The 12986-nt window shown below is 35.3% G+C and overlaps 1 non-coding gene across 1 annotated transcript; it reads left to right on the plus strand.

Moving 5' to 3' along the window:
- Window positions 1–11331: 11331 nt before the first annotated feature.
- On the plus strand, window positions 11332–11437 carry LOC121225915 (small nucleolar RNA R71). The gene has a single exon (XR_005923817.1). It is a non-coding gene; the product is annotated as a small nucleolar RNA R71 (small nucleolar RNA).
- Window positions 11438–12986: the final 1549 nt, after the last annotated feature.

Consider the following 12986-nt stretch of genomic DNA (forward strand, 5'->3'; position numbering starts at 1 on the left):
GAGTGAAAGAAAAAGCTGGAAAGACGTGATTTCTGTGAGGGGATATAAAGCTGGCGGGAATAATTACGCCAAATGAGAATTGTGCCCGCTCAGAAAAATCACACGGCCAGGTTGCTTTTGATCAAACGGTAGGATTGGAAATTTTTGATCTATCCTCAATTTTGCTGAGTCAGACGTGACAGTACAATAGTACGAACTACGTTGACAATAAAACCCAAGTGCGTCGACAATGGTGCTTAATTATTCTGCAAAAATATAGACAAATAGAAAAAAATAAATTAGATTTGAACAAAAATTAAAATTTTTAGACCAATTTAATGATCTCTACCTGCTTGTGATCAGTATTCCCAAGATAATGTTTCAATCGCTGGCCATTCACTTTGAATTGGTGTCCATCATTTAAATCTCTAAATCTGACTGCAACATGAGGAAATACTTCAACAAGCTGGAAAGGTCCAAACCTATGAGAGCACAATTTATTCAGGTGCAGCTTCAGTCTAGAATTAAATATTAAAACTTGTTGACCCTAGATAAATTGTCGTTGCAAAACAATTCTGTCATGCCATCATTTGGTCTTTTCTTTATAAGTTATCGCGTTTTCATTGGCATTTCGCCTAATGTCCTGTAGTTCAGTGATATCTAACAGCCTTTTCTTTCCAGCAGCTTCATAATTCATGTTCGCTTGCTTAATTGCCCACATTGCTTTGTACACCTATTCAACTGGAAAGTGACATGCTTTCCCAAAAACTAATTTATACGGTGACATCCCTAATGGAGTTTTGTATACCGTCCACTGTGCTGATAAAGCGTCATCCAGTCTGGAATAGAATTCTTTCCTTGAAGAGTTCACAACCTTCTCAATAATGTTTTTAAGTTTCTATTCGATACTTCGGCTTGCTAATTAGTTTGCAGATGATAAGTAGTAGCCATTCTATGATTAACTCCATATCTTTCAGTGCGGCTGCCATTTGGTTGCAATGAAAGTGTGTAACCTAATCACTAATTAATGCCTTTGGTGTGTCAAAGCAGGCTAGTATATGCTTGTGAAAAAAATTAAGTATTGTATTTGCATAATCCTTTGGTACTACAACAACTTCAACCCACTTTGAGATGTAGTCAACAACTACTAATATCTAAAGATTTCCAACTGAACTTGGAAATGGTCCCATAAAATCCATACCCTAAACATCAAACAATTCAACCTCCATAATTGGCTGCTACAACATTTCACTGCGTCGGGATATAGAATTAGTGCGCTGACACCTACCACATTGATTCACAAAATTGTGGGCATCTTTGAATAATAAAGGCCAGTAGAAGCCTGATTGGAGAACTTTAGTGGCAGTTCGCATGCCATCAAAATGACCTCCATAAGGGGTATCATGACAGTGCTTTAGGATTGAAAGCATCTCTTTTTCTGGAACATAATGCCGAATGATATTGTCATTGCATACCTTCGATAACTTGATTCTTGGAACCCTTGCAGTTTTCTGTCTTGATGTAAAATTCTTGCAACAGTAAGATCCAGTGTATCAGTCTTGGTTTTGCATCCTTTTTCGCAAAAATATATCTCAACGCTGAATTATCAGTACATACGATAACCTTTATGCCAAAAAGATAAGAACGAACCTTGTCGAAAGCAAAGACTACAACCAACAATTCTTTCTCCGTAGTGGTATAGTTGATTTGAGCCTCTGTAAGAGTTTTGCTAGCATAATAGATGACATGAAATATTTTTCCCTTGCGTTGTCCTAGAATAGTACCCACACCATAGTCGCTTGCATCACACATAACTTCAAAAGGTTGTGACCAATCTGGTGCAACGACAATGGGTGCATTTACTAGCTACCTCTTTAATTGACTGAATGCCTCTATACATGCATCATCAAAGAGGAATTTTTTATTTTGTTCCAGCAATGAGCATAAGGGTTTTGCAACTTTTGAGAAATCTCTAATAAATTTCGGTAAAACCCCGCATGCCCAAGAAAACTGTGAATGCCTTTCACATTTGTCGGTGGAGGTAATTTCTCAATGATTTCCACTTTAGCTTTGTCTACTTCAATGCCTTAACTAGAGATGCAATGGCCTAACACTATGCCTTCAGTTGCCATGAAATGACATTTTTCCCAATTTAGAGTAAGATGTGTGTCTTCATATCGCTGCAATATTTTATCCAAATTATAAGCACAATGATCAAAATCATTCCCATAGACTAAAAAGTCATCCATAAAAACCTCAAAAGAATCATCAATCATGTCCGAGAATATTGTCATCATGCACCTTTGGAATGTGGCTGGTGCATTGCAAAGACCGAAAGGCATACGACAAAAAGCAATATCAATCTGATTGTACCCAAAATAGCCGTATAAGAAGCAGTAATAGGCTCTTCCAGCAAGTCGGTCTAACATTTGGTCAATGAAAGAAAGTGGGAAGTGGTCCTTCATTGTGGCAGCATTAAGCTTGCGATAATCCATACAGACTCGCCATCTTATAGGAATACGTGTAGGAATTAATTTGTCTTTTTCGTTACTGACCACTATGATGCCACTCATTTTAGGAATGTACTGCACTGGACTTACCCAATTGCTATTAGAAATAGGGTATATAATTCCAGCATCAAGCCACTTTATAATTTCTTTCTTAACAACTTCCTTCATCTTCTCGCTTAATCTTCTTTGCTTCTCAACCAATTGCTTGCCTTCATCATCCAACTTGATCGTGTACATATAAAAAGATGGACTAATGCTTTGGATATCGGCAATAGTCCAAGCAATAGCTCGCTTATGTTGTTTTAGAATATAGAGAAATTTCTCTTCTTGAGTTACATCCAATATTGCAGAGACAATAACGGGAAGAGTATTGTTATCACCAAGAAAAACATATTTAAGCTGAGTAGGTAGTGGTTTCAATTCCAGAGTAGGAGCTTCATCGATAGATGGCTTGAAAATTGGAGCTGTTCTGTTGGCCAAGTCTAATGATTCAATTTGCCATCCATGTTTGAGTTCAATATTATTAGCTTCAACCATGCTGTCACTATTGTTTAAGAATTCATCATCAGATGTCACTGCAAACTCCTTAGACAGTATTGTGCTTTAGGCAGTGAATTCTTCCATAATTAAACAATCTAGAACAGCAACAGTATGGCATTCTTCATTATCATTTCGTTGAATAGATTTGAAAACACTGAAGGTAACGTGTTCATCATTAAGTTGCATGATTAGTTCACCCTTATAAACATCAATAAGAGTTTGTCCGGTGGGTAAAAATGGTCGTCGTAAGATTATGGGAACCTCTTTGTTTGCCTCGCAGTCAAGTATGATAAAATTAGCCAAAAAAATAATTTATCCCCATGAACTAAGATATCTTTGATTTGCCCTTTAGGTTGAGCCAAAGATCGACCAGCTAGTTGCAATGTCGCTACAGTAGGTTTCATGTGACCTATTCCCAATTTTTTGAAAGTTGATAGCTACATTAGGTTGATACTAGCTCCCAAGTCGCATAAAGCCTTGCCCAAATAATGTTTGCCAATTGAACATGGGACAATAGCTCTCCTAGGATCTTTCATTTTGGGGGGCAACTTATCTATCAAAACAACACTGCAGCCCTCTATGAGTGCAATAGTTTCTATATCATTGAGCTTCTTCTTTTTGGACAAGAGCTTCTTCATAAATTTCCTATAATTTAGAATTTTCAAAAGAGTGTCTACTAAAGGAATATTGATCTAAATTTGCTTCAGTGTGTTTAGGAACTATTGGTACTACATATCCTGTTCATTCTCCCTTAATCTTTGTAGGAAAGGTAAATTTGGAGATGCATCTAATTGCGATGATAGTTTTGAGGGTGAGACATTAGGCATGAGACATTAGGCATATGAGTGACAATTTATGGAATTTCTTTATCTGTTGCCTCGATAAGCTTTTCATATTCAACTATCTCACTAGAAGTCATTTTAACTATAGTCTGAGGTGCGACCGTAGAATCTGTTGTTCGCCAACTAGTTTGTTTGCCACTCCTAAGCATGATCACCTTGCATTGTTATTTCCCTCTCAGATTGGGATTTTTTGTGTTGCTAGGTAGTCTGCTTGGTGGTCGAGTATTTAGATTTGAAGCAAGTTGTCCAGATTGTGCCTCAAACGTCCAAATGGAAGATGAATTCCCCTACACAATAACTTCTATGCGAGTCATATGTTCCTACATTAAAGCTTCAAGAGCGGCTAACGGGTCAGAAAGAGAAGCTTGCGTGTATTATTGTTGTCGATATTTTAGAGCATGTTGATTTGGCATTGAAGAGTGTTGTGGCTGCGTCTAATTCTAGTGTGGATGCATCTAGCTTTGTTGTGGATGCATCTGAGTGTGTTGATTGTTGTTCTACTGTTGTTGATTGTAATTCCCTTGTCTTGAATTATAATTGCCTTGAGTAGATATATTCCCATATCGAAATGTCGTGGATGTTGCCATAAGAATTGTTACGGATGTTACTGACATAAGAGACATTTTCTGCATGTTGTGGACAATCTTCATAACTATGGTTGTCACTGCAAATCTCACAACAAAAGGTAGGGACATAACTTCTTGAGTGATTTTTATGGGTGCAACGTCACTAGTCCTTTGTATATGTTTTATCATATTTACAAAAGAAGAAACTTGAGCGCTAAGTTAAGATATTGCATCCAGTTCAATAAATCTTGGAGTAGCTTTTGCTTATGCAGCTCTAGAGATTGGATATTGGTAATCATTCTGAGCAATTCTCTCCAGAATTACAATGGCATCATTATAAGTACAATCCAGCAAAGGTCTATTGGTTTATGCGTAGACAAGATTTCTTATGTGTGAATTTAGCCCATTATAAAAAATCTCAATTTGTGTTTCCTATTGAATGACATGCATGAGGCAACGCCGAAGTAGAGATTTATAACGTTCCTTTGTTGTGTGAAGATTCTCATGTCCAGCTGCTAATAAGTTGTAATATCATTTCAGAGATAAGCCTTCATATTTGGTGGGTTAAATCACAAAACAAATTGTGTTGCTAGTGCATCCCAATAAGTAATTGATCCAATAGGTAGCCCAAGGAACCAAGTACGAGCTCTTCCTTGCAGGGAATAAGGGAATAATTGAATCTTCAAAGCGTCATCAGGAATGCCTTGTTGACTAAAAGAGGCACAAATCAATAAAAATAATTTCAGATATTCTTGTGCATCTTCATGCGGCAGCCTAGCATATTGCCCATTAGAATTCAACATTTGAAACATTACGGGTTTGAGTTTAAATTTTCCAGTTTGGATTGATGGCCTAACAACTCCCAGTTGTAAGTAATCCAAGACAGGTACTACAATATCTCGTATAGTCCTATTTTGTAAAGCCATATTCCTTTTTTCTCGAAGTCTCCTTCGAACGGTTCTTTCAATTTTTGGCTCAAAATTGGCAATAAACTTCAGATTGCTTCGGCTCATACAACACTTAAAATAAAATGTGTAAATAACAACAAAAATAAAACCAATTAGTAGCAACTGAATATTATGAAATAAAACCAATCAAAAATAAACATCAAATAAATGTCATCCCCGGCAACGACGCCAAAACTTGATCAGCTGTGTAACGTCACAGCAATAATGTGCAAGCATACACTGTTGATGCAAGTATAGTAAAAAAATATGAGTTTGTCGGATATCGATCCCACAAGGATTGTTGTCTTTTGTTTATCAATGTTAGTGCAATAAATGAAAAGAAATTAGATAAATTGTCGTTGAAGCAATAACTTGAAAATAATAAGATAAAATATGAAAATGATAAACTAGGATCCCCAACGTGACTGTTGATGCATTAAATTGCAATAAATATCTTACCAAGCTTAACTTCTATATTTAATTACAGACTTAAACATGCATATTAGCCACACCGTTCGATGATGGCAATGGAACACTATTAAGAACAAGTGGATTAAATTCCTCTAATCCTCAAGAAACTTCCATTGTCATGCTTGTTAGCTTAAACTGTCACTGTACCTTCAAGTGTCAGTGACCGCAATAAGACTTTCGTGCTAAAAAAATTTAAACCCAAAGATTAAACAGTATAAGCAAGATTGAATAAGATAACATTTAACCTAGAAATCATGTGTACTTCCATAGTAACATGAAATAGAAAGTAATTACCAGCGTTTAGAAACGAAAAATAAAATAAACAAGTAGAGAATACTATTCGCAAACAACTCGACTTGAATCTCTCTATTCCCTCTTGTGTCGAACTTAAGGCTCCTCATCAAGACCTGGTCTGCATCCCTTTCACATCGGTTCACCCGTAGGAGACTTAAGCCGCCATAGCCGAAAGCTTTAAAGGATTGGTTGAAAAAGATGATAATACAAAAGCTCCCCCTTTTTCTTTCTTCCCACGTGAATCTTTATATTTTCCCCCCAAATTGACCAAGTGTCCTTTCATCAGAATTATGTTGTCTGTCTCTGTACGTAAAAGTTAGTTGTACCAAATTGGACAGCTCATGCATTTTTAATCCTATATGGATTGCTGTCAGGTGTGGTGACAATTCTGGGCCCAATCTAAAGATATTCATGCAGCGACATCAGTACCAAAACATGACAAAATTAAGGATAAATAAGCTAAGAGCTACTCAGTTATAAAATCTAAATTATTAAACTGAAAATGCTAAAATATGTGCTAAAGATAACTAACTGAGGGCAAAATAACCGATAAGTAGGGAGAAAACATATGTTCTTTCTAGTACTATCAAAGAACTCCTTAGTTCGTGTAAGTCATAGAATTCTTCGTGGGGTTCATTTGTTGTTGTTTCGTTGAGTGTTTCCCATTTTTTCCTTGCCCCAAGTAAGATTGAAGGAAGAAAATTTTCTAATAAACTAAGAAGAAGAAGTAAAAAGAAAATTTTTAAGGTTTAAAATGGAAAGGGTTTTGAGTTTGAGAGATTTTGGAAGAGTTTATGATATTAATAGAGGTTTAGAATTGGTGATTAGAATGTTTGTAGGTTAGAAATTAATGTTTTGGGGGTTAAAAATTGGGTAGATTAGATTTTATCAAATCGGGTTGTGCAATCACGTCCGGTCAACCCTGTAAAAAATTGCAGCGATGTCACAACACAGGGGTTTCGTGTCGCGACATCCCTGTTAGCTTGTTGTTGTCATAATGTTGGGGTTTGATGTCGCGATAGTAAACTCTAAATTATATAGATTTTTACAGTTGTTTATATCACCTTTTTACTTCAAATTTATGCTAATCCTAAGTATTTTGTATTTAAATTGGGTGATTTATGTTCATATTGAGACAATGAGAATAATTTTAATAAAGTTTGAAATTTTATAATTTTTGTTTTAATTTTTCATGGTTTCATTATTTTATGTTAGATTTTTTTTATGTGTTTTAATTGTTGCAGTAGGACCATTGAATTTATAAGAAGGGAAGCTTGTTGAATTCATGCATGGATATGAGTTAAAATCCACCTCAATTGGACGACAAAGACAACAAATTGAGCATTCAATCCAATTGAAGTTGTCTTGATTAACAAGGGTAAGCCTGATTAATTGTATCACAAAACTGTCCAAGTAGGGGGAGAGGATCCCAAATTTATCTAAGGCATGAAGAGCAGCTAAAAAATAGTTTTAGGATATATAATTTGGAGGTCCCTACACTTTTAAATAAATTAGAAATCAACTTTCAACTTTTGCCCAAGAAACTATCCACCTCCTTGCATGATTCATGCTTGATTACCATCAACTCCTCCTTCCACAATTATGGCCGATCAAGCAAAGGAGAAACCTAAGGGATATTCAAGCTATTTTCACTATACTCCTTAGCCACCCCTCTACTATAAATACCACCCCTTACTTCCCATTCATTCATGATTCAATAATCATTCATTCACCCCTCATCCTTCTCTCAATTGTCTCATCTTTTCCTTTCCCCTCTTCCATTCATAAGACATCCATTTCTCCACCTCTTTTAGCTAGCATTTTCCCTTCAAGAAAACCATTTTTGGTCGACCACCTTGAGGAGCAGTTTATGGAGAATCAATCGTAAGAATTAGAGGAAGCTTCCACGATTACTCACCAAACTTATCAAAGAGTTTCTTCTTCTTCTTTTTTCTTCTTAATTATTCAAATATATTTGCAAATTGTTTTTATGTTTTTCCATTAACTATGATAGCTTAATTTTGTTTAGCTAGAATGATTACATTAATATTATGAAGTTCATTTGATTCATGTTTTTGATGTTTTGTGCCTCAATTGTTCATGCTTTCAATTAAACTCATGTATGTATTTCATTCATTAAAATGTGATTGAATGCATTAGAATTAGTTGACCAATCCTAGCCAAATGATGATTAATAGAGGCAATAACTGAGAGGTGCATGATTGATTTATATCCTAGCCTGATTATATTAAAGGTTCGTAATAACTGGAGAGAGCTCTATTACCTTGCATAAGTTTTAGATTTGTGTGACTAAAATGATTCAAACCTAATCTGCCCCTGTTACTTCACATAAATTCTAACAAACCCTTAGTTAAACATGGTCATGGTAATATGCATGTTTTTCTAAGTATAAGATTTCGAAAGATCTTATATTAGGTTTCAAGTTAATGAAAGATCGATTTGCCATGGAATATTTTCTGGAACATTGTTAAACATGATGAAAGATGAATTGAGTTAAATGTTGTAATTGTTCTAGCTTATTCATGTTATTGTTTTTAAACTTGTGGATTTTCTGCTAAACCATTTCATTTCATTCATTTCATTTAGATTAATTAATTTGTATTTAGTTAATTTTAATTTTATCCATCACACAAAAATTATTTTGTTTTCTTACCAACTTGTAATATTTAATTTTGTAATTATTTGATTAACATATATTGTCCCTGTGGAGATGATAACTCTTATACTTATTGCTTGATAATGACTGTGTATACTTGCACAAACCTATGTGTTACAACCATAGACTCTAGACTTTTGGATTTCTGGGCATACTGCCTTTGATGTCATGACATCGAAATGATTTTTCAAATTTTTGAATTTTTCCCTTGGTGTTGCGACACAGAGTTACCATGTTGTGACACTGGCTCTATTTTCACCCAAAATTCCAATTTCTAGAGTGCTATGATTTCAATAAAACATGAGTTTAATAAAAATGAAAGCCTAGACTAAATAGTTAGCTTAATATACAATAATTTACAAAAACATAAATATTAATTTAAATAGTTTAAGTTTACTGTCGAATTCGTCTGACAGCATCATTTTATTATTCGGTTCTATCAGTATTAGTCCATCGCTCGTCGTGCCACTCCACCTTTGTCCACTGATTTATTTCTTTAAACCTATTTTTTGACCTACATGAACTAAAGAAAGTACGACTCTTCACTTGAGATTGTTAGAAATAGATAATTCATTGTAATGCTCCCCTGACTTCCTCAGACCTTCCTCAGTTTGTTGGTGACCACACTTAAAACTTTATGTCTCACCATTTATTTTCATGGTTAATTTATTTTTTCTAAATCAATAGTGGACCCTGTGGTGGGTAGAAATGGTCTACCTATCAGGATTGGTATTTCTTGATCTTCCACAAAGTCCAGAACCATAAAATCTGTTGGGATGATAAAGTGACGCACTTTGGCTAACATATCTTCCAATACTCCTTTCGGATGCACTGAGGATCTTTCGACCAACTGTAGTGTTATCTAGGTATTTTTTAGGTCCCCTAACCCAAGTTATTCAAAAATGGATAAAGGCAATAAATTAAGACTAGCTTCTACATCACATAGAGCTTTATTAAAGTGAATGCTCTCTATCTCTATGGGAATAGTAAAACTTCATGGTCTTTCAATTTCTGAGGAACTTGTCTCAAAATAATAACACTATAGGAAGCACTTATATTAACTTGTTTGCCTACCATAAAATCTGTTGGGATGATAAAACGACGCACTTTGGCTAACACATCTTCCAATACTCCTTTCGGATGCACTGAGGATCTTTCGACCAACTGTAGTGTTATCTAGGTATTTTTGAGGTCCCCTAACCCAAGTTATTCAAAAATGGATAAAGGCGATAAATTAATACTAGCTTCTACATCACATAGAGCTTTATAAAAGTGAATGCTCTCTATCTCTATGGGAATAGTAAAACTTCATGGTCTTTCAATTTCTGAGGAACTTGTCTCAAAATAATAACACTATAGGAAGCACTTATATTAACTTGTTTGCCTACCTTAATTTTCCTCTGCCTAGATATAATTTCCTTTAAAAACTTGGCGTACTTAGGAACTTTCTCAATAAGTTCAATCAAGGGTAGGTTAACATATAAAGTTTTGAACAAGTTTAGAAAATTTATGAACTCTTCTTCATCCCACTTTTTCTTCTATTCTAGCCTTGAAGGGAATGGTATCTTCGTAACAACAAGATCTTTAGTTGTTTCTATCTCTGGCTCTACTATTGGTGCAACTACTTCCTCTAGTTTAGGTTCATTGTCAGCTTCTAGGGGTCTTCCTTGAAGATCATCAATATTCACTGTATGCATCTCTTGAGTTAGCATCTCTGGGCTACTCAGTACTTTACCCGAGCAGAGTACTATTTCTTTTACGTGCTCCTTCCCTTCTCTATGAGGATTATTTTCAATATTACTGGGAATACTTGCGCCAATTTTTCGTTTTATATCTCCCATCATGCTCATCAATTGGCTTAATTGATTTTCCAGTTTAGTCAATGTTCTCATTGAATTGGTACACTTAGACTGCAACTATTTTACATATTTTCTCATTTACTTCATCTCCCCCTCGAATCTATCCAGACGTTGACCACATACAGTATGGTCATTTAGGTTGGCCCTTTCCTGAGGTTTCTGCAAATAAAGAGGTTGGTAGTTACTATTTTTAACTTGGTTAGAGCTATTACCTCCTCCTTGGTTTCCTCCCAATCTCAGGTTCGGGTGGTCTCTCTATTTGTGATTGTATGTAGTCTAATAGGGATTTCCACCCCTATTTCTGATGTAGTTCACATCTTCAGTGGGATTGTTGATATAATGGAAGAGTGGTTTATCTCCTTCATAAATAGATGGTGCACTCTTCTCATCCTCTATTTGGTTGATTCTATCTACTAGTTTTTTATATTTGTCATCCTCCTAGACAGCCTTCACCGTAGATGCTCTTTGGCCATATGTATATTCTTTAGTTGGCCACTAGTATGAATTCATCGCCATACTTTCTATTAATTTTTATGCATCCTTGTACGTTCTGTTCATCAAGGCTCCTCCTACTGCTCCATCTAATCCTGACCTCGAATACACATCCAACTGACTGTAGCAAATTTGTAGTTGTAACCATTCAGGCAATCCATGGTGTGGGCACTTCTAAATTAACGTCATAAAATGCTTTCATGCTTCGTGAAAGCTTTCCCTTTCTAACTGTTTGAACATAAAAATATCCTTTCTTAATTGGACCGTGTTACTAATAGGGAATAACTTTTGTAGGAATTTCCCCACGAGTTCATCCCATGTCATGATTGATCCTCATGCCTGCAAATCTAGGCATGAAAAGGAGTTATCAATTAATGAAAAGTGGAACAACCGAACATGAATAGCGTCATCAGTGAACCCATTGTATTTGAAGGTATCACAAAGCTAGTGGAACCGTTTTAGATGCTGACTAGGATCCTCCATCATTGTTCTGTGAAACTATAAATTATTCTGAATCATTTGGATCATAGAGGGGTTAATCTCAAAATTAGAGGCCGTGATGGTTGGCCACGTTATACTCTCTTAAACCATATCCAAATTTGGTAGCGCATACTCTCTCCGAGTCCTTTCATTACGCGCCATGTTTTTATTTACAGGTAGCTGTAGTTGTGGTAGTGGATCTTCTTAATTATTATTGTCAGCCTTGTCGAACAATAGATTCTCATGTGGTATGTTTCCTACAACAGGTGGTGGATTATGCATTTTCTAAAGTTGTTGTTACTGTCTACGATTTCTATGTATTATTCTTTCGAGATATGTGGCTGGCTCTATAGGCATTCCCCTACTACGACTCATACACTAAACCCAAAAAGATGAAATTAGTAGAAAAGAAAATTAAATTCATAACTATAACCTAAAAACTTCCTAATTATTCTATTATTGTGCAAAAATTGAAACTAATATAGTGATGTTGCATCCCCGGCAACGGCGCCGACAACGTGACCGCCTCCAGACATACCAACATCCAGAATAGAAATCCTATACAAAATATGTGAAAAAGTAGTATCCGCAAGTATACAGGTTTGGCTGTAATATAATTACAACAAAGTAGGAAAGTACTCAGGATTGTACCCAAGAGAGTCGAGAACTAAATCAATTCTAACATATGTATGAATAGATCTAACTAGTACTTTAATTGAATTATAGTACAAAGAATTAAAAGAATTTTTTTGATAAATTATAATAAAAATAATGAGAAAGGAAATAAAAGTAAATAAATGAAAATATGAAATCAAATAATCGAATAGATACCAAATCTGGGCATGGGTGATTAGCTTGCACTGGTAATCATAATCAATTGTCGTCTTGGGTTTCCTTGTAAATCAACTACTAAATACCCCAATAGGATCTTTTGATATGTTGACTAAAATATTGAGTTGGTAAGAACTACTTATCTTTCAACCTCACAGTCTAGACCGATTCAGGGTTAAGGTGTTCATGGATAGGCAATACAAAATTTGGGTTAATTCCCAGCTTGATGATTTCCTAGGGTTTAGATTCTTCCTTTCCTGAACAGTTGATCCATTAAGAAATCCCTACAAAATAGTTAATTATTCATACCTCCACTCACTAATCCCCATAGGTGGATTAGTTCCCTAAGGATCTAATAAAAAATATAAACTTGAATGGAAGAATGAACATAAAGAACAATTTCAAGAATAGAATTTAGAATAAGCCTGATTTATTTTGAGATTAAGCACAGAATCCTCACAGGGTTTGATAGTAATTCCAGAATCTGATTTATTCTCG

The sequence above is a fragment of the Gossypium hirsutum genome, chromosome D13 (genome assembly GCF_007990345.1).
Source record: "Gossypium hirsutum isolate 1008001.06 chromosome D13, Gossypium_hirsutum_v2.1, whole genome shotgun sequence".
Lineage (NCBI taxonomy): Eukaryota > Viridiplantae > Streptophyta > Magnoliopsida > Malvales > Malvaceae > Gossypium > Gossypium hirsutum.